We start from the raw sequence: 25,173 nt of genomic DNA on the forward strand, positions 1-25,173 counted from the left end.
CACGTAGCGTCCAGTTCGCCTGGGGTGAGTAGCATTGCACTGTCCGTTTGAATATGTTTTGAGTGTCCGCCCATTGCCACATATCCTCACAAAAGCGTCCGATTTCACCCGTATGCTTTGACCCATGACGTAAGGGTGATGTGTGTGACGCTTTAGGGCGCGGAATTTATGACTTTTTCTCGAGCTGTAACGTTTCGTGTATTTATTGCGTATTGAACGTGTTTTGATTTACGTAGGGATGTTCGACTTTTGAATTTTTGAAGTATTGTGGTTTTTGTTTTGTTTTTCGTAGCTGTGGTGGTTTTTTCGTATCAATAGTTATGGTTGCCTACATAGGTTAAGGGAAATGACTGATTCTAATTTTCTTAGTTTTATATCTAGGTATTGGTGTTTTGGTATCGTCTGCTGTAGTTGATTCCAAATTTCGTAGTTTTTGCTGTAGGCGATGGTGTTTTGGTATCGTCAGCTGTGGTTGACCTACATAGGTCAAGGGAAATGTTCGATTCCTGTAGATTTTGTAATTTTTTTTTCGTTCGTTTTGTGTGTTTTGGGATCGTGGTGTGTCTTTTTTTACTGTTATATTTAGCTTATCCCCTCCCTAAAACCGCCAATTTCCCGCGGCTGCCCTCTTAGTTTGATTGTATTTTTGGAGGGAGATTTTATTGTCCTATTTATATGTATTTTCGTGTTTGTTGCCGTGTGCATGTAGTGACATCATAGGCGCCATATTGGAGACGCTTAGAATAGCCATTTCCGCCATATTGATGACGTCATGGGTCAAACCAGGCGGGTGAAATTGGACACTTCCGTAATCCCCAGCACAATTTGTCCTTCCTGTACCTTTTTTTTTTTTGTTTTTACTGTAACAGCAATGTGAGGAAGGGGTTATAATGCTTATGTTAATAGCGTGTAGTCAATGAATGATACCGAAGATTACGCAATGTATTGGGCAACTTGTTGCCACTGCAGAGAGAGAGAGAGAAAGAGAGAGAGAGAGAGAGAGAGAGAGAGAGAGAGAGAGAGTGTGTGTGTGTGTGTGTGTGTGTGTGTGTGTGTGTGTGTGGTCTTTACGTCCATAGTTTTTTTAATCAAATATGCAGCCGTGTTTCTGCGTGTGATAGAGGTCTGATGGAAAAGAAATCATATTATATTTAGCGGAATTATGTACATTGTACCTTGGTTGCCATTGTTTTATCTTGGCGAGTGAAAAGTAGCATCCTGATACATAACCACGGATCGAAAAAGTGGAAGAACTAATGGTCAGTGATTTACCACCAGGAGGCGGCTCCTGCTCATACAGCATTTTGGTCTGAAGATGACCACAGGCGTGGTCGTAACCGGTTACCAGAATAAATAAATTTGTGATCAAGACTGATTTTAAGAATAACTATTAGTAATAACATTGATCACTGTCTGCTCCCACGATGTATTCAAAAGTGATTATATAATCTGTCTGAAACCTTCCAGTACCTCCAGGCGTTTTCCATGTATACAACCTTTTTTTTATGATTCTTGAACCAAGTGGCTATGATTAAGTTAAGCTCTGTGCAAAATTCCACCAGGTAGCTTCCTCTTTCATTCCTTACCCCCAATTCATATTCACCTACTACTTTTCCTTCTCTTCCTTTTCGTACTATCGAATTCCAGTCACCCATGACCATTAAATTTTTGTCTCCCTTCACTATCTGAATAATTTCATTTATCTCATCATACATTTCATCAATCTGTTCATCTGCTTTGCTAGTTGGCATATAAACTTGTATCACTGTGGTGGGTGTGGGCTTCGAGTCTATCTTTGCTCCAATAATGCGTTCACTATGCTGTTTGTAGTAGCTTACCCGCGCTCTTTATTTTTTATTCATTATTAAACCTACTCCTGCATTACCACTATTTGATTTTGTATTTATAACTTTGTAGGCACCTGACCAGAAGTCTTGTTCCTCCTGCCACCGAACTTCACTAATTGCCATTATATCGAACATTAACCGATTCATTTCCATTTTTAAATATTCTAATCACCTGCCCGATTAAGGGGATGTGACATTCCACTCTCCGATCCGTAGAACGCCAGTTTTCTTTCTCCTGGTAACGACATCCTCTTGAGCAGTCCCCGCCCGGAGATTCGAATGGGAGGCTATTTTACCTCCAGAATATTTTACCCAAGAGGACACCATCATCATTTGACCATACAGTAAAGCTGCATGCCCTCGGGAAAAATTATGGCTGTAGTTTCCCCCTGCTTTCAGCCATTCGCAGTACCAGCATAACAAGGCCGTTTTGGTTGATGTTACAAGGCCAGATCAGTCAATCATCCAGAATGTTACCTCTGCAGCTGTTGAAAATGCTGCTGCCCCTCTTCAGGAACCACACGTTTGTCTGGCCTCTCAACAGATACCCCTCCATTGTGGTTGTACCTACGGTACGGCTATCTGTATCGCTGAGGCACGCAAGCCTCCCCACCAACGCAAGGTCCATGGTTCACAGACTACGAACCGTAAATGAATATTAACTCGTTTCTTGATTAGTTAAGTTTAAAAGATATTTATGAATGAAGACTCCAAGCTATATGTAAGTCGTTCCCCTCTCTACCCTGTATAACTCTCGGCTGCTTAGTTAGCCATTAGCGTCAGTTGCTGCGATTGAGGCATCTACAGAGGCATCAATGCTGTCATCCAGATGGGTAATGATGTAGTGTTTTAGAATACAGTTTTACATCATTTACTGCTCTACGTAATATAGCACTTTTACTTTTGTTATTAGAGTGCAATCTTTGATGATGGCCATTAATTAAATGGCTGAAACTGGTCGGAAGTTAACATTAGCTGCAATCAAGACCGTTTTTAAATAATTTTAAAACTCAGAACATTATCAGAGAGAAAGTCATCTGGTTTCCAAAATCTGAGTATGTAGTCTTTATTTAACTCTCTTCATTATTGGTGCTCCAGTCGCAGTTCTTGTAGCATAAAGTCGGACTTATTTTAAGAATAAATCATAGACAGCATAAGGTAACCATGAATACGAGCCGTACGCTCCCCGCTGGAACAGATTTATTTATTTTTATTTTGTTTAAATGAACATAGCGCCATTTGACCGTGTTCTTATTTATTTAATTACGACCAAGGTTTCAGCCTTCTATGCCAGTTTCAAGTGAAGTTTATGTAATTAACACATATTGCAGGACATAAGCTTCACTTGCAAGTGACATCAAAGGCCGAAACCTGGGTCGTAATTAAATAAAGAACAATACGGTCAAATGGCGGTACGTTCATTTAAAAATTATTGTATTGCTGTTGCTCAGCAACGTCAAAAACTGTGAACAGAACATTGTTACGCATCATATAGTGGTCTGTCAACTTGTGGGTTTTTCATCGTTACCTATTTGACTTTCACCTAACTCACGTCTGCACGATTTCCGTGCTTTGGCACGTCTCAAAATAATAGTGTGAATGCAGTGGGGTCTTTCGTGAATAGGACCCTTAAATCAGACTTTTGTTCAGTGAAGTCGGAAAATTCCGGAATTTCTTGTGGAAGTCGCGAGAGAGCACCTGCACCTACAGCGTCTTTACCGTTCCTAGCAGTCGCAGTCTTGCAAAAAAGCGTCCACCGGGCAAGTTTGGTGCAACAATTCATGTATTACGAAAAAATGGTTAGGGCCTACTGATAGCAAAACACTTTTGTGGTTCCAATATGCATAATATTTAAATTTCGGAATGCCCACACCACAGCCAAAGCCTCCAGCTCAGTCGCTGAGTATGACCTCTCATAAAGGGAACCTCTCCATCGCACCCCCCTCAGAGTTAGTTATAAGTTGGCACAGTGGATAGGCCTTGAAAAACTGAACACAGATCAATCGAGAAAACAGGAAGAAGTTGTGTGGAACTATAAAAAAAAAAGCAAAATATACAAACTGAGTAGTCCATGCGCAAGATATATAACATCAAGGATAATGTGAGCCCAGGAGCGCCGTGGTCCCGTGGTTAGCGAGAGCAGCCCCGGAACGAAAGATCCTTACTTCAAGTCTTCCCTCGAGTGAAAAATTTACTTTTTTTTATCTTCGCAAAGTTATGATCCGTACGTTCGTTCATTGACGTCTCTGTTCACTGTAATAAGTTTAGTGTCTGTGTTTTGCGACCGCACCGCAAAACCGCGCGGTTAGTAGACGAAAGGACGTGCCTCTCCAATGGGAACCGAAAACATTTGATCGCAAGGTCATAGGTCAACCGATTCCTCCACAGGAAAACACGTCTGATATATTCTATACGACACTGGTAACGGCATGTGCGTCATATGACAGGCATATGTTGTCGACCCACCTAACTTGTACACTTGGCGAATGGGTAAAACAATTCTTCTACCTTGCCCGATTTAGGTTTTCTTGTGGATGTGATAATCACTCCCTAAAAAGTGATGAAAACATAAGAGTTTGTCACATAAACTGCAACAAATGAATGCAGCAGTTTCACAGTCGCACAGTTTTCCCTGTGCTCTGTCAAAACATATGTTTTTCATACAACGTCCCCATACTACGGCGCAGTTACCTCGCATCGGACGGACAGATAATAATTGTCTGAAAATAAAAAAATTAAACTTTTCGCTCGAAGGGAGACTTGAACCAAGGACCGCTCGTTCTCCAGCTTCTCACGCTAACCACGGGACCACGACGCTCCCTCGTTCATATAGTCCTTGATGTTGCCTATCTTGCGCATGCACTACTCAGTTAGTATATTTTTGCTTATTTTTTTCATAGTTCCACGCAACTTCTTCCTGTTTTCTCGATTAATCTGTGTTCAGTTTAAGGCCTATCCACTGTGTCAACTTATAACTAAATCTGAGGGGGGTGCGATGGGGAGGTTCCTTTGTCAGTGCGCACACGAATGCCGAAGCTAACGATTGTGAGTGAAGCTTTGCCACCATTTTCAAGAATTTGGAAGCGCACAAGGCACAGCACGACGCAGAAGTCCTTTTGCTTATCCGGATGACGCAAAATGTCAGAATTCACTAGTGGATCCTTAATTCTTCGAAATGCTTCTCGACAATTGACCGACCAAAACCACGTTGGCATTCTTCTGCATCAAATTCAACAGTTCTGGTTTGATCCTTAACTGGTCAGGACCAAACTTCCCAATGGAGAGTCCGCCGCTCGTGGTCTCGCGGTAGCGTTCTCGCTTCCCGAGCACGGGGTCCCGGGTTCGATTCCCGGCGGGGTCAGGGATTTCCACCTGCCTCGAGATGACTGGGTGTTTGTGTTGTCCTCATCATTTCATCATCATCCAGGACAGTGGCGAAATTGGACTGAGCAAAGGTTGGGAAATTGTACGGGCGCTGATGACCACGCAGTTGAGCGCCCCACAAACCAAACATCATCATCATTCCCAATGGAGAAGGAATGTTAGCAGTTGCCTTTAACTCCTTTTGATGAGGCACAGTTTCTGTTGATGAGATGATGTGCCCCAAAAATTTTGTTTTGCCCCTCGCAAATCTGGATTTCTCCAGATCTGTCGTGACCCCAGAACAAGAAAATTTAATCAGCACTTTGGCCAACAGTTGATTATTTCGACGAAACATAGAATGTGTCGTCGTCGTGGCCCTCAGTCGTTATCTGCAATAACCGAAAACTGTTCCTTACCTTTTTTTACTGTTACTGGATCGCCATCTGACTGCTACATCGAACTGCGACATGAATATACTTACTCTGGTTTACTATACTCTATTAGCTGCTGATGGGCTGTCATAATAAGTGGCTGTATTTATTACCAAAGCTGACGGTATTTTGTAATAGTAAAGCTGACGTTATTCTTTAATTAATTTGACTGAAGTTGCGTAATTCATAGTTACACTTTTTCTTGACAACAATAAAATTTTTGCAAAGTTTTACGTTGATGTTTTTCGGGACGGATTATAATCAGTAATGCAACATTGCTAGCAAAAATTAATTACATTCTGAAAACTTTTCCTCAAATATTTACTGCTGGTAATGAAATGATTTTACAAACGTTCAAATGGGACTTACTTTTTACAATAATTGCATTGCGCAAACATACCTTCAGTAGTCTTGAGTTTCGCAAAGAAAATAATTCAATAATATTAGTTCCTCTTATGATAATAGTTAGCTGATGTCTCTGTACATCCGTTTATAATCTCTCGTAAATCATAGCTGGTGGCTGGCAGGCACACCGCTCCTCTCAACCTCTCGCTTCAGACCTGCTACCGACTCGCTTCACATCTCGCTTACTACTGACTTCTACGAACGCTTAAGTGCGATCTGCCCTGCCAACAATGCTTTCTGGTGCAGACAATCCCTGCTACCATTACAATATGTATCAATGCGCGGTCTCTCCCGCCCTTTTTAAAATTATATCAATTTGCGGTCTCTCTTGCCAACAATACTTCGGTGCAGACATTCGCTGCTACCACAATTATTTCCAGCATGACAAATATTAATTATTCCTACTTAATCCTATTAATAAAATATAAATATCTTTTATAAATTGTGGTTTGTCAATAGAAATGTACGTGTCTTACAACATTAAGCCAAAAGTTAGAACCTTAAATTGATATGACCTTCCTGCAGAAATAAAGGCAGTGTATGTATGTGAGTCATGGCTACCTGCCAATATGAATATCTTAGATCTATGGTAGGTAGGAATTACACCCAATGGAACTTTTGCTGTACTTTTCTAATGGATGTGGCCTCATCCTTACTGGGACGATAATTTTGTTAATCGACCTAGAGTCTGGGACCAGGTGCACCGCTCCTCCTGACTTCACAACAGTAACAGTGGGCTACTGTAAACTGATAGGGAAGTTTCTATAATGCCTGACTGTAGCATCATCTGTATTTTTTTATGGCTCCCCTTAGAGTCCACAGAATGGAATACTTAGTGGGTGATGACGTCCATTTCATACTCATATTCCTGTATTATCCCAGGCCTCTGGGAAAAGACACTGAAATACTGTAACAATTAGATAGCCAGATGCTTTCTTTGCTCTTCGGTGAAGGTTTTAGCTTCCATGGCCATATTCTGTATCATGCCAGAGTTTACTTGCACATCGTTTCCATTTGTAGAAATACAGTGTTTCCCAAGTAGTGTGATGGTGCATACGAAACACACTGGATTTTGTAATTCTTACTCCAGCTCCTTGGTAGTATCTACCTTGTCTCGCCTTTGTTGTCCGCAGCTTGTGGTCTTGTGGTCACGTTCTCGCTTTCAGAGCACGGAATTCTGGGTTGAGTTCCTGGTGGGGTAAGGGATTTTCACCTGCCTTGAGATGGCTAGGTGTTTGTGTTGTCCTCATCATTTCAACATCATTCGTGATATGGATGAGACTGGACTGAGCAAAGGTTGGGAATTTTTATGGGCGCTGATAACCAAACAGTTGAGTGCCCCAAAAAACCAAACATCATCATCGGCTTTGTTTTTTATTCAATTTAGAACAACACCTCTCCCATCAATTTTTGTATAGCACTTTCCACCTGGGTAGCAGATTTTTACATTTGTCCCACACATTAAGTCCACACCAAACATGCAGCTCACAATTAAATTTTTTAGCATGAGACACGTGCAATAATCAGTTCCATCCTAAATTTTACATAAATCCGTGCCTCCCCATCACAATTTGGACTCCGGCACGAATAGCGCCAGATACCACACAGTTTTGCATTCACAGTGTGGGAATCTTACAAGGAACCCCTTGGAGCAAGGTCACAAGTTAAGTCTCTAGTACAGCTCATTTGAAAGTGTTACATTAAAAGTTATGACAGGAAAAATATTAGCTGCTAATGACTCACCGTGTTCATCAGGACAGCGACAGAGAATGAGTATCTAGGAGGTGTAGAGATGAACCTTCTATGGGGCACTTCACAAAATGGACATTGTCGACATTCTAGAATTGCTGAAAATAAAGGACTAACTTGTACCACGAACGCCGAATAGAAAGGGGAGCCATAAAAGAAAAAAATACGAATGATGCTACAGTCAGGCATTATAGAAACTTCCCTATCAGTTTACAGTAGCCCACTGTTACTGTTGTGAAGTCTGGAGGAGCGGTGCACCTGGACCCAGATGCAAGGTCGATTAACAAAATTATCATCCCAATAAGGACGAGACCAGATCCATTAGAAGAATACAACAAAATTTCCATTGGGTGTAATTCTTATCCACCACAGATCTTAGATATTCATATTGGCAGGTAGCCGTGACTCACATACATCCATTGCCTTTATTTCTGCAGGAAGGTCATATCAATGTAAGGTTCTAACTTTTGGCTTAACGTCAGCTCCAGAGTATTTATCATGGTTCTAGACACGGTTCTTGGACTTGAGGTACTGGATCAGGTGAAAATACATGTGGTGTCGTATTAGCTGAAAACGAACTACTGAAAGTGATATTGAAAAAGGCGGTGAACCATGTAGATCAGGCTGTTCCAGCTCGTCGGCTCCGTTGTGAGCCACGGAGCGCTCCCTGCTCCACGGAGCCGTGTCGCTCGCTGTGGCCATTCAAGCAGGCCGGCACGCCGGCACGTGGCACGTCCTGTTGCGGTGTAATCGAGTGGTACCACATCCAAGAGTTCTTCAGTTACTTGCAGCTCCATGTCGACACCACGCACAAAGACTGCAAGCTGAGCACAGTCCGATATGTCGGTGCTTTCGTCAAACGCTAGCGAAAATGCAACAAAGCTCTCCGCCTTTTTCCTGAGCTGTGTCTCTGAATCCCCTGCCATGTCCAGGATTCGACGAGACATTGTTTGTTTCGACAGGCAAACCCCTTCAATTGCGTTCACCTCCCTTGGATACAAACATTCTGCAACTTCTACCACGCACGATTTTACGAGTGGTCCCACCGAAAACGGCTTGCCACTCGTCGCAATGATGTGAGCGACCCTGTAGCTTGCTCGAATTGCAGATTCAGTCGTGGCTTCTCCGTTCGCATTCACCTGAAAATTATAAACGCATTACAGAACACGAACTATGTTGCATGTTTTGGTACCCTCCGTATTACGAAACCATTTTTAACTTACGTCTCCTAGTATGTCGTTCTTAAGCCGGGCTTCCAGTTCTCCGCGTGCAACGCCTTCTACGTGATCGTAGTGCGCTGCGTGAAGACGTGTATAATGTCGTTGTATATTGTACCTCTTCGCAGAATTAAATACTTTCTGACATATAAGACACTGCAGACGACCATCCCTCTCAGTGAATAGAAAGGTATCCTCCAATAGAGGTACAGGGCTCCCGCGGCTAGTCATAGCTGTCATTGAACACGGATTATTGCGTCAGTTGCGGCTGCATGCGGCCAGGGGGCAGTGAGTTCGCTTTCTCCCTCCACGCGGGCTCCGAGCTGCCGCAGTGAGCGCTCCGGAGCGCTCCGGCTCCCTGGAGCTCGGTTGGAACAGCCTGCTGTAGATCATCACCTGTGTCGGGCTGGGAGTCATAAATCCGTCTCCAGTGAAACGTAGCAAAGGACAGTCGTTGTACAAGGAGTGGGTACTGAACATAATCATGTACATGGATCTTCCTGCAGCACCGAATGGAAATGGCACGCCACGGTGATCACAGTGGTTCTCACCATCAACACCGAAGTTTTAATCACAGTGGTTCTCACCATCAACACCGAAGTTTTAATCACAGTGGTTCTCACCATCAACACCGAAGTTTTAACTACTTGGTTGTTACAAACCGTGCAGGACGTCCAGCTAGGTATCCACTCTTACGCACACATTTAGAATCGTATTGGAGTAACAGGGTGATGAGACATAGTGGAATGTAACAGAATGCGAAACAGCCTGTCGTGGAGCTTACTGTGAAACTTCAAGGTGTAGCTGCAGGTAGTGCGATAGTATATTTAGTAGGCACGGATAAAACAAGTGTCCAGAGGCTGAATTTGTCCTGTAGTCCCAGGTGGTACGATCTGCAATGTCGCATACTTTTCAGGAGGGATAGTTTGCTCTAAGGGAATATGAGTTTTATACACAGACTAGGAATCAAGGTAGTTCTTTTGGCCAGCTATTGGCCAAACCAGTGCTCATACCATAGTTGTACTTCTCTTATGCCTATTTTCCCTCTCATGCTTGCTGTGACGTAAATATTCCCTACTGCCCTTGTAATATCACGTACACGAGAAATAATCGTAGAGGGCAGACTGTAAATAACTTTCCTGCCAGTTTACAATCCAGATTAATAGTCAGCATAATTGTATACAAATGCGTTAGGGCATTGGTTTTACTTGATCGTGATACAATTCTCTTGGTACCTCTAATTTTCAGGGTTCCTTTCATATCCATTTCCTCCTCAAATCCCGACTGGTTGGAGCTGAAAACAATTTCCTTACTGAAAGATGGGATAAGTTTCTTTATCTCCTCTACAAATTTTCGGGCCGATGCCGCAGTTTGCTGTGCAACGTCAAATTGACGCTTTGTTTCCAGTTCGTTATCTTACGTCTTCCAATTCTGTTGCACTATTCGAAGTTATGCAACCACCCACTGCTTCCCTTGACCTCACTATAATATATTTCACACGCCATTTGATCTCCTGACGTAGTTCGGTCTTTATCATCCATATACTGTAAATTGTATCGAGCATCAAAAACGGCTCTGAGCACTATGCGACTTAACATCTGAGGTCATCAGTCACCTATACATAGAACTACTTAAACCTAACTAACCTAAGGATATCACACACATTCATGCCCGAGGCAGGATTCGAACCTGCGACCGTGGCGGTCGCGCGGTTCCAGACTGTAGCTCCTAGAACCGCTCGGCCACGTATCGAGCATCCTTGAAAAGCATAGTGCACTTTTCCTCAAATCTGCAGTTTTTCTAATGCACTATAGGCTCATATACCTGCGGACTCATTATAAATATGTTCATAATTGTTTTTTACTATGCTGCAGGAAGATCTTCCATGTACGTAATTATGTTTAGTACCCGCTCCTTGTACAACGAATGTCGTTTGCTACGTTTCACTGGAGACGGATTTATGGTTCCCTCCACGCTACCCTCCAATGCTAAATTTGTGATCCCTTTATGCCTCAGAACATGTCCTACCAACCGGTCCCTTCTTCTTGTCAAGTTGTGCCACATACTCTTCTCCCCAATTCTATTCAATACCTCCTCATTAGTTATGTCATCTACCCATCTAATCTTGAGCAGGCTCTAAAACGAATACAACAGGCGACATGATCAGTTGTTCATCTTATATATTATGAAACAGATCTGTTGCAAGAAGATATTTACTTTCCGTATTTTGGGAGAAGGAAGTATTGACCAAAACAAGGAAAAAATGCCCGGTAAATATGGGCTATAAATGCATACCTTAAGTGCTGTAAGTACTTCTTCACTGCATCTTTTCTATTGACCAAGTGCTCATAGTTATTAAAGTATGCGTTTTAGAATCTTTGTTAGCTAGGCATTTTTACTTGCTTTCGTACGCACCACCTCCTCCCAAAATATGAAGAGTAAAGAGATTACAGTAGAAGAGATGTTTCATGACATCCAACATTCACAAGTGCCCATATCTCTTCAGGTATTCACTTTAGAGCCCAGTTTACCTGACAGTAATTTTTGAGACCCTGTACATGGTGATGCACGAAGATATGAGAATATTTTAATATGTTATTCTACAAGAAAAACTATAAAAAAAGTTTACATTAACATAGGTCCGCAAATGTGTAGTTACTGAGTTACGGCTAATGAAAGATTTTGTCCGAAATTTAGCAACTTCGCTAACATGAAACCATCGCAAAACTGTACAACGTTAAAATAAAGCACGATTTCCATTTATTTTGTTATTGATTTGGTGAATTTAATAAAACATGTCCCAGAGGTGTATTTGCAGTTGTTTTTCAGAACATCCAGAGAAGAAAAGACGTAATTTCGTAAGATTTTTAATTTATTAACTAACTGGCCCAAATAACTGTATCCATTAACTGCAGCCGTAGTATTACCATCACATTTGCCATAAGCAAACACCATATCGGCGTATTCCTCTGTTGTAAATTTGAAAGGCATCCCTATTTCACAAATAATCTACAGACTGCAACAATTAGTATGTGGTTTAATTTAAATACACTACTTTTATTATGATCTTTCATTGAACAATACAGTAAACTACCTCGTTTCAAACAACTCACTAACGGTTGCCAACAATGACATAATCGTTTTTTTATTCTTAATGGAAAGTAAACAAATTTACTTGTATAATAATATTTGCTTCTCTGGATGTTCTGGAAAACTACTGCAGATACACGTCTGGGATATGTTTTATTAGATTCACCAGATCAACAGCGACAAAATTAATGAAATCGTGCTTTACTTTAACCTCGTACAGTTTTGCGATGGTTTCATATTACCGAAGTTGCTAAATTTCGAGCAAAATCTTTTATTAGCCGTAACTCCGTAACTAAATATTTCCGGACCAGTGTTTACATGAACTTTTTTCTTTAGTTTTACTTGTAGGATAACGGGGCCTTTGCCTTTAGCGGGCATGTGCTCTATCATCTGAGCTACCTAAGCACGACTCACGCCCCGTCCTCACAGCTTCACTTCTGCCAGCACCTCGTCTCCTACCAACCAAACTTTACAGAAGCTCTCCTGCGACCTTGCAGAACTAATACTCCTGGAAGAATGTATATTGCGGAGACATGGCTTAGCCACAGCCTGGGGGATGTTTCCAGAATGAGATTTTCGCTCTGCAGCGGAGTGTGCGCTGATATGAAACTACGTGGCAGATTAAAACTGTGTGCCGGACCGAGACTTGAACTCAGAGCTTCTGTGAAGTTTGGAAGGTAGTAGACGAGATACTGGCAGAATTGAAGCTGCGAGGACGGGGCGTGAGTCGTGCTTGGGTAGCTCAGTTGGTAGAGCACTTGCCCGCGAAAGGCAAAGGTCCAGAATTCGAGTCTCGGTCCAGCACACAGTTTTAATCTGCCAGGAAGTTTCATATCAGCTCACACTCCGCTACAGAGTGAAAAACTCATTCTGTAAAATAACATATTAAAATATTTGTATATCTTCGTGAATCATCCTGCATATACAGGGTGAAAAGTATTTAAACCGACAAACTCTGGGAGGTTGTAGGCGACATCAAAACAGGTATTTCCCCCCTAATGTCATTCTTTCTTATGAGGAGTATTTAAACCGGTAGAGGAAGATTTCTCTGGCGGCAAATTAATTAAACCAAGAAACTCTTTTCCAGTTTTTTATAACCAAGAGACAACACATTAACACAACCCAATTTCAATTACAGTAGATTTTCAAAAATGCCTCCATTGGCACGTTAACAAGGTTACACCGTCGGATCATGTTCTGTCTGACACGGGCAAAAACCCCAGGAGTATCCTGAATTTTTCCAGCTGCTGCTACTATCCGGGCAATCGGATCCTCTTCTGAGGCAACAGGAGTTGCGTAAACAAGGCTGCGCAACTCTCCCCACACAAAAAAGTCCATACGGGACATATCTGCTGATCGAGCAGACCACGGTACAGGACCACCTCTGCCAATCCACGTTTCTGGGAACCGTCGGTCCAGGAATCGACGCACACGACGACTGAAATGTGCCGGTGCCCCGTCGTGTTGGAACCACATGCGTTGTCTTGTAGGGAGCGGGACGTCTTCCAGCAATTCTGGCAATGCTCTGGCGAGAAAATTGTAATAGTGCCTACCATTTAATGGCCTACGTAGCAGATACAGCCCAATTAAACAGTCCCCAACAACACCGACCCACACATTAACGAAGAACCGCACTTGATGAGCGCTAGTAACTGTGGCACGTGGGTTGTCCTCACTCCAAACATGCGAACTGTGCATGTTGAAGACTCCATCACGCCCGACCGTTGCTTCATCAGTAAACAACACAGAGGATGGAAATGTAGGATGAATTTCACACTGTTCCAGCTACCACTGCGAAAACTGTGCTCTGGGTGGATAATCAACTGGTTCCAGGTTGTGGACAGTGAAATGGATGTAGCAATTTCTCTCGAATGACTGTTCTTACTTTCATATGATTCGTCCCCATGTTACCTGCAATTGCACGAGTGTTAATTGAAGGATCCCGCTCCACGTGCTGCAAGACAGCTTCCTCAAATTGCAGCGTTCTTACCGTGCGACGGCGTCCCTGTCCAGGTAATCTGTTAAATGACCCGGTCTCGTGCAGACGTTGGTACAACGCATCAAAGGTGCGGGTACGGCGATTAGGATATTGTTGCTGATAAACCCGCTGTGCAGCTCGTCCGTTGTGATGTTGTACGTAGTACGCACCAACCATATCAGTGTACTCACTGCAGGTGTATCGCTCCATTAGTAAACAGAGACAATGCACTACTACACTGGTGGACAGCAGTTGCCTACAACTGAAGACCGTAACACGGCCTCCACTGGTTTAAATAATCCTCATAGGAAAAAATGACATTAGGGAAAAATATTTGTTTTGATATCCCCTACAATCTCCCAGAGTTTGTCAGTTTAAATACTTTTCACCATGTATTGCGTCTATCGGCGTGGAACAGTATTGCTAATGGATGAAGAATGCCGCTGATCTACGGTCTAAACTGTCCCTGGAGAACGGTTTCCGTTTGTCGCATTCAGAAATCTTCTGTGCCGAATTTTACCAATGTTCAGTAACGAACATGAGGGAACGATCTGAAACTTGAAGTTTTTATCTACGTGACACAATAGGTCACGAGTTTAACGTAAATACTGATGTAATACATCATATGGGAAGCAAATGGGTTGATTTTTTCCATATACACTCCTGGAAATGGAAAAAAGAACACATTGACACCGGTGTGTCAGACCCACCATACTTGCTCCGGACACTGCGAGAGGGCTGTACAAGCAATGATCACACGCACGGCACAGCGGACACACCAGGAACCGCGGTGTTGGCCGTCGAATGGCGCTAGCTGCGCAGCATTTGTGCACCGCCGCCGTCAGTGTCAGCCAGTTTGCCGTGGCATACGGAGCTCCATCGCAGTCTTTAACACTGGTAGCATGCCGCGACAGCGTGGACGTGAACCGTATGTGCAGTTGACGGACTTTGAGCGAGGGCGTATAGTGGGCATGCGGGAGGCCGGGTGGACGTACCGGCGAATTGCTCAACATGTGGGGCGTGAGGTCTCCACAGTACATCGATGTTGTCGCCAGTGGTCGGCGGAAGGTTGTTGGGATGTTTAAGGGGGAAGGTGCACGTGCCCGTCGACCTGGGACCGGACCGCAGCGACGCACGGATGCACGCCAAGACCGTAGGATCCTACGCAGTGCCGTAGGGGACCGCACCGCCACTTCCCAGCAAATTAGGGACACTGTTGCTCCTGGGGTATCGGCGAGGACCATTCGCAACCGTCTCCATGAAGCTGGGCTACGGTCCCGCACACCGTTAGGCCGTCTTCCGCTCACGCCCCAACATCGTGCAGCCCGCCTCCAGTGGTGTCGCGACAGGCGTGATTGGAGGGACGAATGGAGACGTGTCGTCTTCAGCGATGAGAGTCGCTTCTGCCTTGGTGCCAATGATGGTCGTATGCGTGTTTGGCGCCGTGCAGGTGAGCGCCACAATCAGGACTGCATACGACCGAGGCACACAGGGCCAACTCCCGGCATCATGGTGTGGGGAGCGATCTCCTACACTGGCCGTACACCACTGGTGATCGTCGAGGGGACACTGAATAGTGCACGGTACATCCAAACCATCATCGAACCCATCGTTCTACCATTCCTAGGCCGGCAAGGGAACTTGCTTTTCCAACAGGACAATGCACGTCCTCATGTATCCCGTGCCACCCAACGTGCTCTAGAAGGTGTAAGTCAATTACCCTGGCCAGCAAGATCTCCGGATCTGTCCCCCATTGAGCATGTTTGGGACTGGATGAAGCGTCGTCTCACGCGGTCTGCACGTCCAGCACGAATGCTGGTCCAACTGAGGCGCCAGGTGGAAATGGCATGGCAAGCCGTTCCACAGGACTACATCCAGCATCTCTACGATCGTCTCCATGGGAGAATAGCAGCCTGCATTGCTGCGAAAGGTGGATATACACTGTACTAGTGCCGACATTGTGCATGCTCTGTTGCCTGTGTCTATGTGCCTGTGGTTCTGTCAGTGTGATCATGTGATGTATCTGACCCCAGGAATGTGTCAATAAAGTTTCCCCTTCCTGGGACAATGAATTCACGGTGTTCTTATTTCAATTTCCAGGAGTGTATTTATGATCTAAAACAAATGAGTTGGCTGCGTATTTTTCACTGTAGTGACAAGTCATGGTTGTTGTTGTTGTGGTCTTCAGTCCTGAGACTGGTTTGATGCAGCTCTCCATGCTATTCTATCCTGTGCAAGCTTCTTCATCTCCCAGTATCTACTGCAACCTACATCCTTCTGAATCTGCTTAGTGTATTCATCTCTTGGTCTCCCTCTACGATTTTTACCCTCCACACCACCCTCCAATGCTAAATTTGTGATCCCTTGATGCTTCAAAACATGTCCTACCAACCGATCCCTTCTTCTAGTCAAGTTGTGCCACAAACTTCTCTTCTCCCCAATCCTATTCAATACCTCCTCATTAGTTACGTGATCTACCCACTTTATCTTCAGCATTCTTCTGTAGCACCACATTTCGAAAGCTTCTATTCTCTTCTTGTCCAAACTAGTTATCGTCCATGTTTCACTTCCATACATGGCTACACTCCATACAAATACTTTCAGAAATGACTTCCTGACACTTAAATCTATACTCGATGTTAACAAATTCCTCTTCTTGAGAAACGCTTTCCTTGCCATTGCCAGTCTACATTTTATATCCTCTCTACTTCGACCATCATCGGTTATTTTACTCCCTAAATAGCAAAACTCCTTTACTACTTTAAGTGTCTCATTTCCTAATCTAATTCCCTCAGCATCACCCGACTTAATTCGACTACATTCCATTATCCTCGTTTTGCTTTTGTTGATGTTCATCTTATATCCTCCTTTCAAGACACTGTCCATTCCATTCAACTGCTCTTCCAAGTCCTTTGCTGTCTCTGACAGAATTACAATGTCATCGGCGAACCTCAAAGTTTTTACTTCTTCTCCATGGATTTTAATACCTACTCCGAATTTTTCTTTTGTTTCCTTTACTGCTTGCTCAATATACAGATTGAATAACATCGCAGAGAGGCTACAACCCTGTCTTACTCCTTTCCCAACCACTGCTTCCCTTTCATGCCCCTCGACTCTTATAACTGCCAACTGGTTTCTGTACAAACTGTAAATAGCCTTTCGCTCCCTGAATTTTACCCCTGCCACCTTTAGAATTTGAAAGAGAGTATTCCAGTTAACATTGTCAAAAGCTTTCTCTAAGTCTACAAATGCTAGAAACGTAGGTTTGCCTTTTCTTAATCTTTCTTCTAAGATAAGTCGTAAGGTCAGTATCGCCTCACGTGTTCCAACATTTCTACGGAATCCAAACTGATCTTCCCCGAGATCGGCTTCTACCAGTTTTTCCATTCGTCTGTAAAGAATTCGCGTTAGTATTTTGCAGCTGTGACTTATTAAACTGATAGTTCGGTAATTTTCACATCTGTCAACACCTGCTTTCTTTGGGATTGGAATTATTATATTCTTCTTGAAGTCTGAGGGTATTTCGCCTGTCTCATACATCGTGCTCACCAGATGGTAGAGTTTTGTCATGACTGGCTCTCCCGAGGCCATCAGTAGTTCAAATGGAATGTTGTCTACTCCGGGGGCCTTGTTTCGACTCAGGTCTTTCAGTGCTCTGTCAAACTCTTCACGCAGTATCTTATCTCCCATTTCGTCTTCATCTACATCCTCTTCCATTTCCATAATATTGTCCTCAAGTACATCGCCCTTGTATAAACCCTCTATATACTCCTTCCACCTTTCTGCCTTCCCTTCTTTGCTTAGAACTGGGTTGCCATCTGAGCTCTTGATATTCATGCAAGTGGTTCTCTTCTCTCCAAAGGTCTCTTTAATTTTCCTGTAGGCAGTATCTATCTTACCCCTAGTGAGACAAGCCTCTACATCCTTACATTTGTCCTCTAGCCATCCCTGCTTAGCCATTTTGCACTTCCTGTCGATATCATTTTTGAGACGTTTGTATTCCTTTTTGCCTGCTTCATTTACTGCATTTTTATATTTTCTCCTTTCATCAATTAAATTCAATATTTCTTCTGTTACCCAAGGATTTCTATTAGCCCTCGTCTTTTTACCTACTTGATCCTCTGCTGCCTTCACTACTTCATCCCTCAGAGGTACCCATTCTTCTTCTACTGTATTTCTTTCCCCCATTCCTGTCAATTGTTCCCTTATGCTCTTCCTGAAACTCTCTACAAACTCTGGTTCTTTCAGTTTATCCAGGTCCCATCTCCTTAAATTCCCACCTTTTTGCAGTTTCTTCAGTTTCAATCTGCAGTTCATAACCAATAGATTGTGGTCAGAATCCACATCTGCTCCAGGAAATGTCTTACAATTTAAAACCTGGTTCCTAAATCTCTGTCTTACCATTATATAATCTATCTGATACCTTTTAGTATCTCCAGGATTCTTCCAGGTATACAACCTTCTTTTATGATTCTTGAACCAAGTGTTGGCTATGATTAAGTTATGCTCTGTGCAAAATTCTACAAGGCGGCTTCCTCTTTCATTCCTTCCCCCCAATCCATATTCACCTACTATGTTTCCTTCTCTCCCTTTTCCTACTGACGAATTCCAGTCACCCATGACTATTAAATTTTCGTCTCCCTTCACTACCTGAATAATTTCTTTTATCTCGTCATACATTTCATCTATTTCTTCACCATCTGCAGAGGTAGTTGGCATATAAACTTGTACTACTGTAGTAGGCATGGGCTTTGTGTCTATCTTGGCCACAATAATGCGTTCACTATGCTGTTTGTAGTAGCTAACCAGCACTACTATTTTTTTTATTCATTATTAAACCTACTCCTGCATTACCCCTATTTGATTTTGTATTTATAACCCTGTAATCACCTGACCAAAAGTCTTGTTCCTCCTGCCACCGAACTTCACTAATTCCCACTATATCTAACTTTAACCTATCCATTTCCCTTTTTAAATTTTCTAACCTACCTGCCCGATTAAGGGATCTGACATTCCACGCTCCGATCCGTAGAACGCCAGTTTTCTTTCTTCTGATAACGACGTCCTCCTGAGTAGTCCCCGCCCGGAGATCCGAATGGGGGACTATTTTACCTCCGGAATATTTTACCCAAGAGGACGCCATCATCATTTAATCATACAGTAGAGCTGCATGTCCTCGGGAAAAATTACGGCTGTAGTTTCCCCTTGCTTTCAGCCGTTCGCAGTACCAGCACAGCAAGGCCGTTTTGGTTAATGTTACAAGGCCAGATCAGTCAATCATCCAGACTGTTGCCCCTGCAACTACTGAAAAGGCTGCTGCCCCTCTTCAGGAACCACATGTTTGTCTGGCCTCTCAACAGATACCCCTCCGTTGTGGTTGCACCTACGGTACGGCCATCTGTATCGCTGAGGCACGCAAGCCTCCCCACCAACGGCAAGGTCCATGGTTCATGGGGGGGCAAGTCATGGTACACCTCCCAATATCGGACCTTCTTTTGCTCGGCGTATTGCAGCAACTGGACCTGGCATGAACTCCACAAGTCGTTGCAAGCCCCCTGCAGAGGCATTAAGCCGTGTCTCCTCTATAGCCGTCCATTAACTGCGACAATGTTGCCAGTGCAGCATTTTGAGTATGAACGGACATCTCGATTATGTTCCGTAAATATTCGATAGGATTCGTGTCGGGCGATCTGGCTGCGCAAATCATTTTCTCGAACCGGCCAAAATATTCTTGAAGCCGATCGTGAACAATTCTGACCCGGTGACATGACGCATTTCGTCCATAAAAAATCCATCGTTGTTTGGGAACACGAAGTCCACGAATGGTTACAAATGGCCTCCAAGTAGCCGAACGTAACCATTACCAGTCAATGATCAGTTTAGTGGGACCAGAGGATTGGATTAGTTTAGATTAGATTAGATTAGTACTTGTTCCATAGATCATGAATACGACACTTCGTAATGATGTGGAACGTGTCAAGTTAATAAAAGGTGTCTATACAAGGTATTACATTACACAAGATATTACATGACACTTAATATTTTCTTTGTGGGGGTTGGGGAAATTACCCACTTACTATATCCAAAAATTCATCTAATGAGAAGGAGTTGCCATTAAGAAATTCTTTTAATTTCCTTTTAAATGCTATATGGATATCTGCCAGACTTTTGATGTTATTAGGTAAGTGACCAAAGACTTTTGTGACAGCATAGTTTACCCCCTTCTAAGCCAAAGTTAGATTTAACCTTGAGTAGTGAAGGTCATCCTTTCTCCTAGTGTTGTAGCCATGTACACTGCTATTACTTTTGAATTCGTTCGGATTGTTAATAACAAACTTCATAAGTGAATATGTACTATATTGTGAGGCTACAGTGAAGATCTCTAGCTGTTTAAATAAGTGTCTGCAGGATGATCTTGGATGATCTCCAGCAATTATTCTGATTACGCGCTTTTGTGCTATGAACACTCTTTTACTCAATGACGAGTTGACCCAGAATATGATGCCATACGAATGCAGAGAATGACAATAGGCGTGGTAAGCTAATTTACTGAGATGTATATCGCCAAAATTTGCAATGACTCTAATAGCATACGTAGCTGCACTCAAACGTTTCAGCACATCTTCAGTGTGTTTTTTCCAGTTCAACCCCTCACCAATGCACACACCTAGAAATTTTGAATATTCTACCTTAGCTACCGATTTCTGATCGAAGTCTACATTTATTAATGGTGTCATTCCATTTCCTGTGTGCAACTGTATATATTGTGTTTTGTCAAAGTTTAATGAGAGCCCATTTGCAGAGAACCACTTAATGATTTTCTGAAAAACATGTTTACAATTTCACCAGTTAATTCTTGTCTGTTGGGTGTGATAGCTATACTTGTATCATTGGCAAAAAATACAAGCTTTGCATCTTGGTGAATATAGAATGCCAAGTCATTAATATATATCAAGAACAGCAGAGGACCCAAGACCGAACCTTGCAGCACCCCATTCTTGATTGTTCCCCAGTTTGAGGAACCACCAGTTTTTCTGCATATTATGTGAACTGCTTATTTCAACTTTCTGCACTCTTCCAGTTAGGTATGATTTAAACCATTTCAGCACCGTCCCATTCATACCACAGCACTTGAGCTTATCTAGAAGGATTCCATGATTTACACAATCAAAAGCCTTTGATAGATCACACAAATTCCAGGACTTCTGGTTACTGAGAGCATTTAATATTTTATTAGTGAAAGTATATATAGCCAGTCCACTCCACGAAGCGCAGCCCACACCATTATGGAGCCATCAACAGCTTGCACAGTGGCTTATTAACGACCTGGGTCCATGGCTACGTGGGGTCTGCACCACACTCGAACTCTACCATCAGCTATTACCAAATGAAACCGGGACTGATCTGACCAGGTCAGGGTTTTCCAGTCGTCTAGGGTCCAACCGATATGGTGACGAGCCCAGGAGAGGCGCTGCAGGCGATGTCGTGCCGTTAGCAAAGGCACTCACGTCAGTCGTATGCTGCCACAGTCCATTAACGCCGAATTTCGTCGCACAGTGCTGACGGATACGTTTGTTGTACGACGCACATTGATTTATGGTGTTAATTCGCGCAATTTTGCTTGTCTGCTAGCACTGACACCTCTGCGCAAACGCCGTTGCTCTCGGTCGTTAAGAGAAGGCCGTCGGCCAGTCCATGGTGAGAATTAATGCCTGAAATCTGGTATTCTCGGCACACTCTTGACACTGGATCTCGGAATATTCTCTAACGATTTCCGAAATGGAATGTCCCATTCGTCTATCTCCAACTACCATTCTGCGTTCACAGTCTGTTAATTCCCGTAGTGCGGCCATAATCACGTCGCTCGCCTTTTCACATGGATCACGTGAGTACAATTGATAGCTCCACCAATGCACTGCTCTTTGTACCTGATGTACGCCATACCACCGCGATCCGCACGTGCGCATTGTTGTGTACATAGTTCCGCGTAGTCAGCGCGTACACAACTATCCCACTAGAGCGCGCCCCGCTAAGCACAACAGCGCAGGCGCAGCGCTCGTCCGTCTCCGCACTACGAGATGGCGCTGCCATAGAGATGGACCAAATTCTGCTAACGTAGAACCTTTTCTCCTCACGGATCACACTCGCGCAGTGATACATGAATGTGTGAGGTATTATAACGAGTGTACAGACGTCCGATTAGTCAGTCTGCATTTGTATGCACCAGTCTGTACCAGTCTCCCTTAGTCTGTACCAGTCTGTACGAGTTCTACATTGGTCTGTACCAGTCTATAGTCATCTTTCAGTTTGCGCCTACTAACATTACCATATTCCTTTACATAGCCATGAAGTTAAATGTATAGACACTTTTGTCAAGTATCAGAGATATATGTGAGAATAAGATTAACGTACCAAGACCAAAGGAACTTCAGATTGTCAACTGTAAATAGCATCCAGAATCAAGTTAAGTAAGGTTTATGATTTTTATTATTTTAATAAATGTGTGTGAAAATGAATCAAGTTCTGTTTAGAGTTGGTCACCGTCAATCTGCTACTCTAAGCGTGCAAATGGCATTTCTGTCGTCTGACCTAACGGCAGAAGATAAACACGCCACGATAAGACCACGAGACATATTGCTGACACTCGCCTACTTCGTCAGAGCGACAAGTCAAATAATGTGATGGTGTGTGTACCGAAGGTCTTACAGTACGCACACCACACGCATATTGCTATCCTATGGCTTCTGCCACCTCAGTGTAAATACATTGATGGATCTAAAACAAGTGAGGGAGTTCGTTGCGCCTAATATTGGCGTAGGTTGCAGATCACTAGAAAGTTTTTGCTACTAAGTATAAATATTACTAAAAAAAACTAAAAAGCTCCTTTCGAACAGGACGTGAAGGCCCAACGGTACTGACCGGCCGCCGTGTCATCCTCAGCCCACAGGCGTCACTGGATGCGGATATGGAGGGGCATGTGGTCAGCACACCGCTCCCCCGGACGTATGTCAGTTTCTGAGACCGGAGCCGCTACTTCTCAGTCAAGCAGCTCCTCAGTTTGCCTCACAAGGGCTGAGTGCACCCCGCTTGCCAACAGCGCTCGGCGAACCGGATGGTCACCCATCCAAGTGCTAGCCCAGCCCGACAGCGCTCAACTTCGGTGATCTGATGGGTACCGGTGTTACCACTGTGGCAAGGCCGTTGGCACGAATAAAAGTTTTGCATCACCTCTGTTCCGAGAGTTTTGGAACCAGTACAGACAATTGGAATAGACGTCAACATAAACATCACTTACGCCCTTTTTATTGCTCATGAAAACCACACGTTGCATGTTGTACCACCATACAGCGAGACCTTCAGAGCTGGTGGTCCAGATTGCTGTACACACCGGTATCTCTAATACCCAGTAGCACATCCTCTTGCATTGATGCATGCCTCTATTCGTCGTGGCGTACTATCCACAAGTTCATCAAGTCACTGTTGGTCCAGATTGTCTCACTCCACAACGGCGATTCGGCGTAGATCCCTCAGAGTGATTGGTGGGTCACGTCGTCCATAAGCAGCCCTTTTTAATCTATCCCAGGCATGTCCGATAGGGTTCATGTCTGGAGAACATGCTGGCCACTCTAGTTGAGCGATGTCGTTGTCCTGAAGGAAGTCATTCACAAGATGTGCCCGATGGGAGCGCGAATAGCCGTGCATGAAGACGAACGCGTCGCCAATATGCTGCCGATATGGTTGCACTATCGGTGGGAGGATGGCATTCACGTATCGTACAGCTGTTACGGCGCCTTCCATGACCACCAGCGGCGTACGTCGGCCCCACATAATGCCATCCCAAAACATCAGGGAACCTCCATCTTGCTGCACTCGCTGGACAGCGTGTCGAAGGCGTTCAGCCTGACCGGGTTGCCTCCAAACACGTCTGCGACGATTGTGTGGATGAAGGTGTATGCGACAGTCATCGGTGAACAGAACGTGATGCCAATCCTGAGCCGTCCATTCGGCACATTGTTGGGCCCATCTGTACCGCGCTGCATGGTGTCGTGGTTACGAAAATGGACCTCGCTGTGGAATTCGGGAGTGAAGTTGCGCATCATGCAGCCTATTGCGCACAGAGTCGTAACACGACATTCTGTGGCTGCACGAAAATCATTATTCAAAATGGTGGTGTTGCTGTCAGGGTTCCTCCGAGGCATAATCCGTAGATATCTGTCGTCCACTGCAGTAGTAGCCTGAGCGAGGCATGTCATCGACAGTTCCTGTCTCTCTGTATCTCCTCCATGTCCAAACAACATCGCTTTGTTTCGCTCCGAGACGCCTGGACACTTTCTTTGTTGAGAGCCCTTCTTGGCACGAAGTAACAATGCGATCGAACCGTGGTATTGACCGTCTAGGCATGGCTGAACTACTGACAACACGAGCCGTGTACCTCCTTCCTGGTGGAATGACAGGAACTGATCGGCTGTTGGACTCCCTCCTTCTAATAGGCGCTGCTCATGCATGGTTGTTTACAACTTCGGGCGGGTTTAGTGACACCTCTGAACAGTCAAAGGGACTGTGTCTGCGATACAATATCCACAGTGAACGTGTATCTTCAGGAGTTCTGGGAAACGGGGTGATGCAAAGCGTTTTCTTATGTGTGTATTTACGCTGCATACGTAATAACGGTTAGATGCACTTAAGTTTGAAACTGAAGATGGAAGCAAAATTCTAATTCCGACTGACTCCAAATTGCTTAGGAGCAATGAGGACATTGAAAGTGAAAAACTGAAAACAGCTATATTTATGATGCGGCAGAGTTAATAACGAAAGGCAACACAGAAAATAAATCAAGAAAGTATCAAAGTAGGAGGCCCATTATTTACAAACCGTCCATATTGCGGCTTTCCAAACGTATCAATAACAGAGGCTTACGACCAATGGGAAACACTATGGTAAATATCGCAGCAGAAAAAGGGCTTCTCGTCCTCTTCAATTCAGCGTACTATGCCAACAAAACCATAATGCAGCCAGAAAATTCTCCCACGGTGATATGTGGCATTAGTTATGAGAATGAGGTAGGGGCACCCACGCCTTGACAGGACCAAAGC

The 25,173-nt window shown here is 43.9% G+C and overlaps 1 pseudogene; it reads right to left on the bottom strand.

Annotated features, from left to right (window-relative positions):
• Positions 1-23,168: 23,168 nt before the first annotated feature.
• On the bottom strand, positions 23,169-23,286 carry LOC126110082 (5S ribosomal RNA; annotated as a pseudogene).
• Positions 23,287-25,173: the final 1,887 nt, after the last annotated feature.

This window comes from Schistocerca cancellata, chromosome 12 (genome assembly GCF_023864275.1).
Source record: "Schistocerca cancellata isolate TAMUIC-IGC-003103 chromosome 12, iqSchCanc2.1, whole genome shotgun sequence".
Lineage (NCBI taxonomy): Eukaryota > Metazoa > Arthropoda > Insecta > Orthoptera > Acrididae > Schistocerca > Schistocerca cancellata.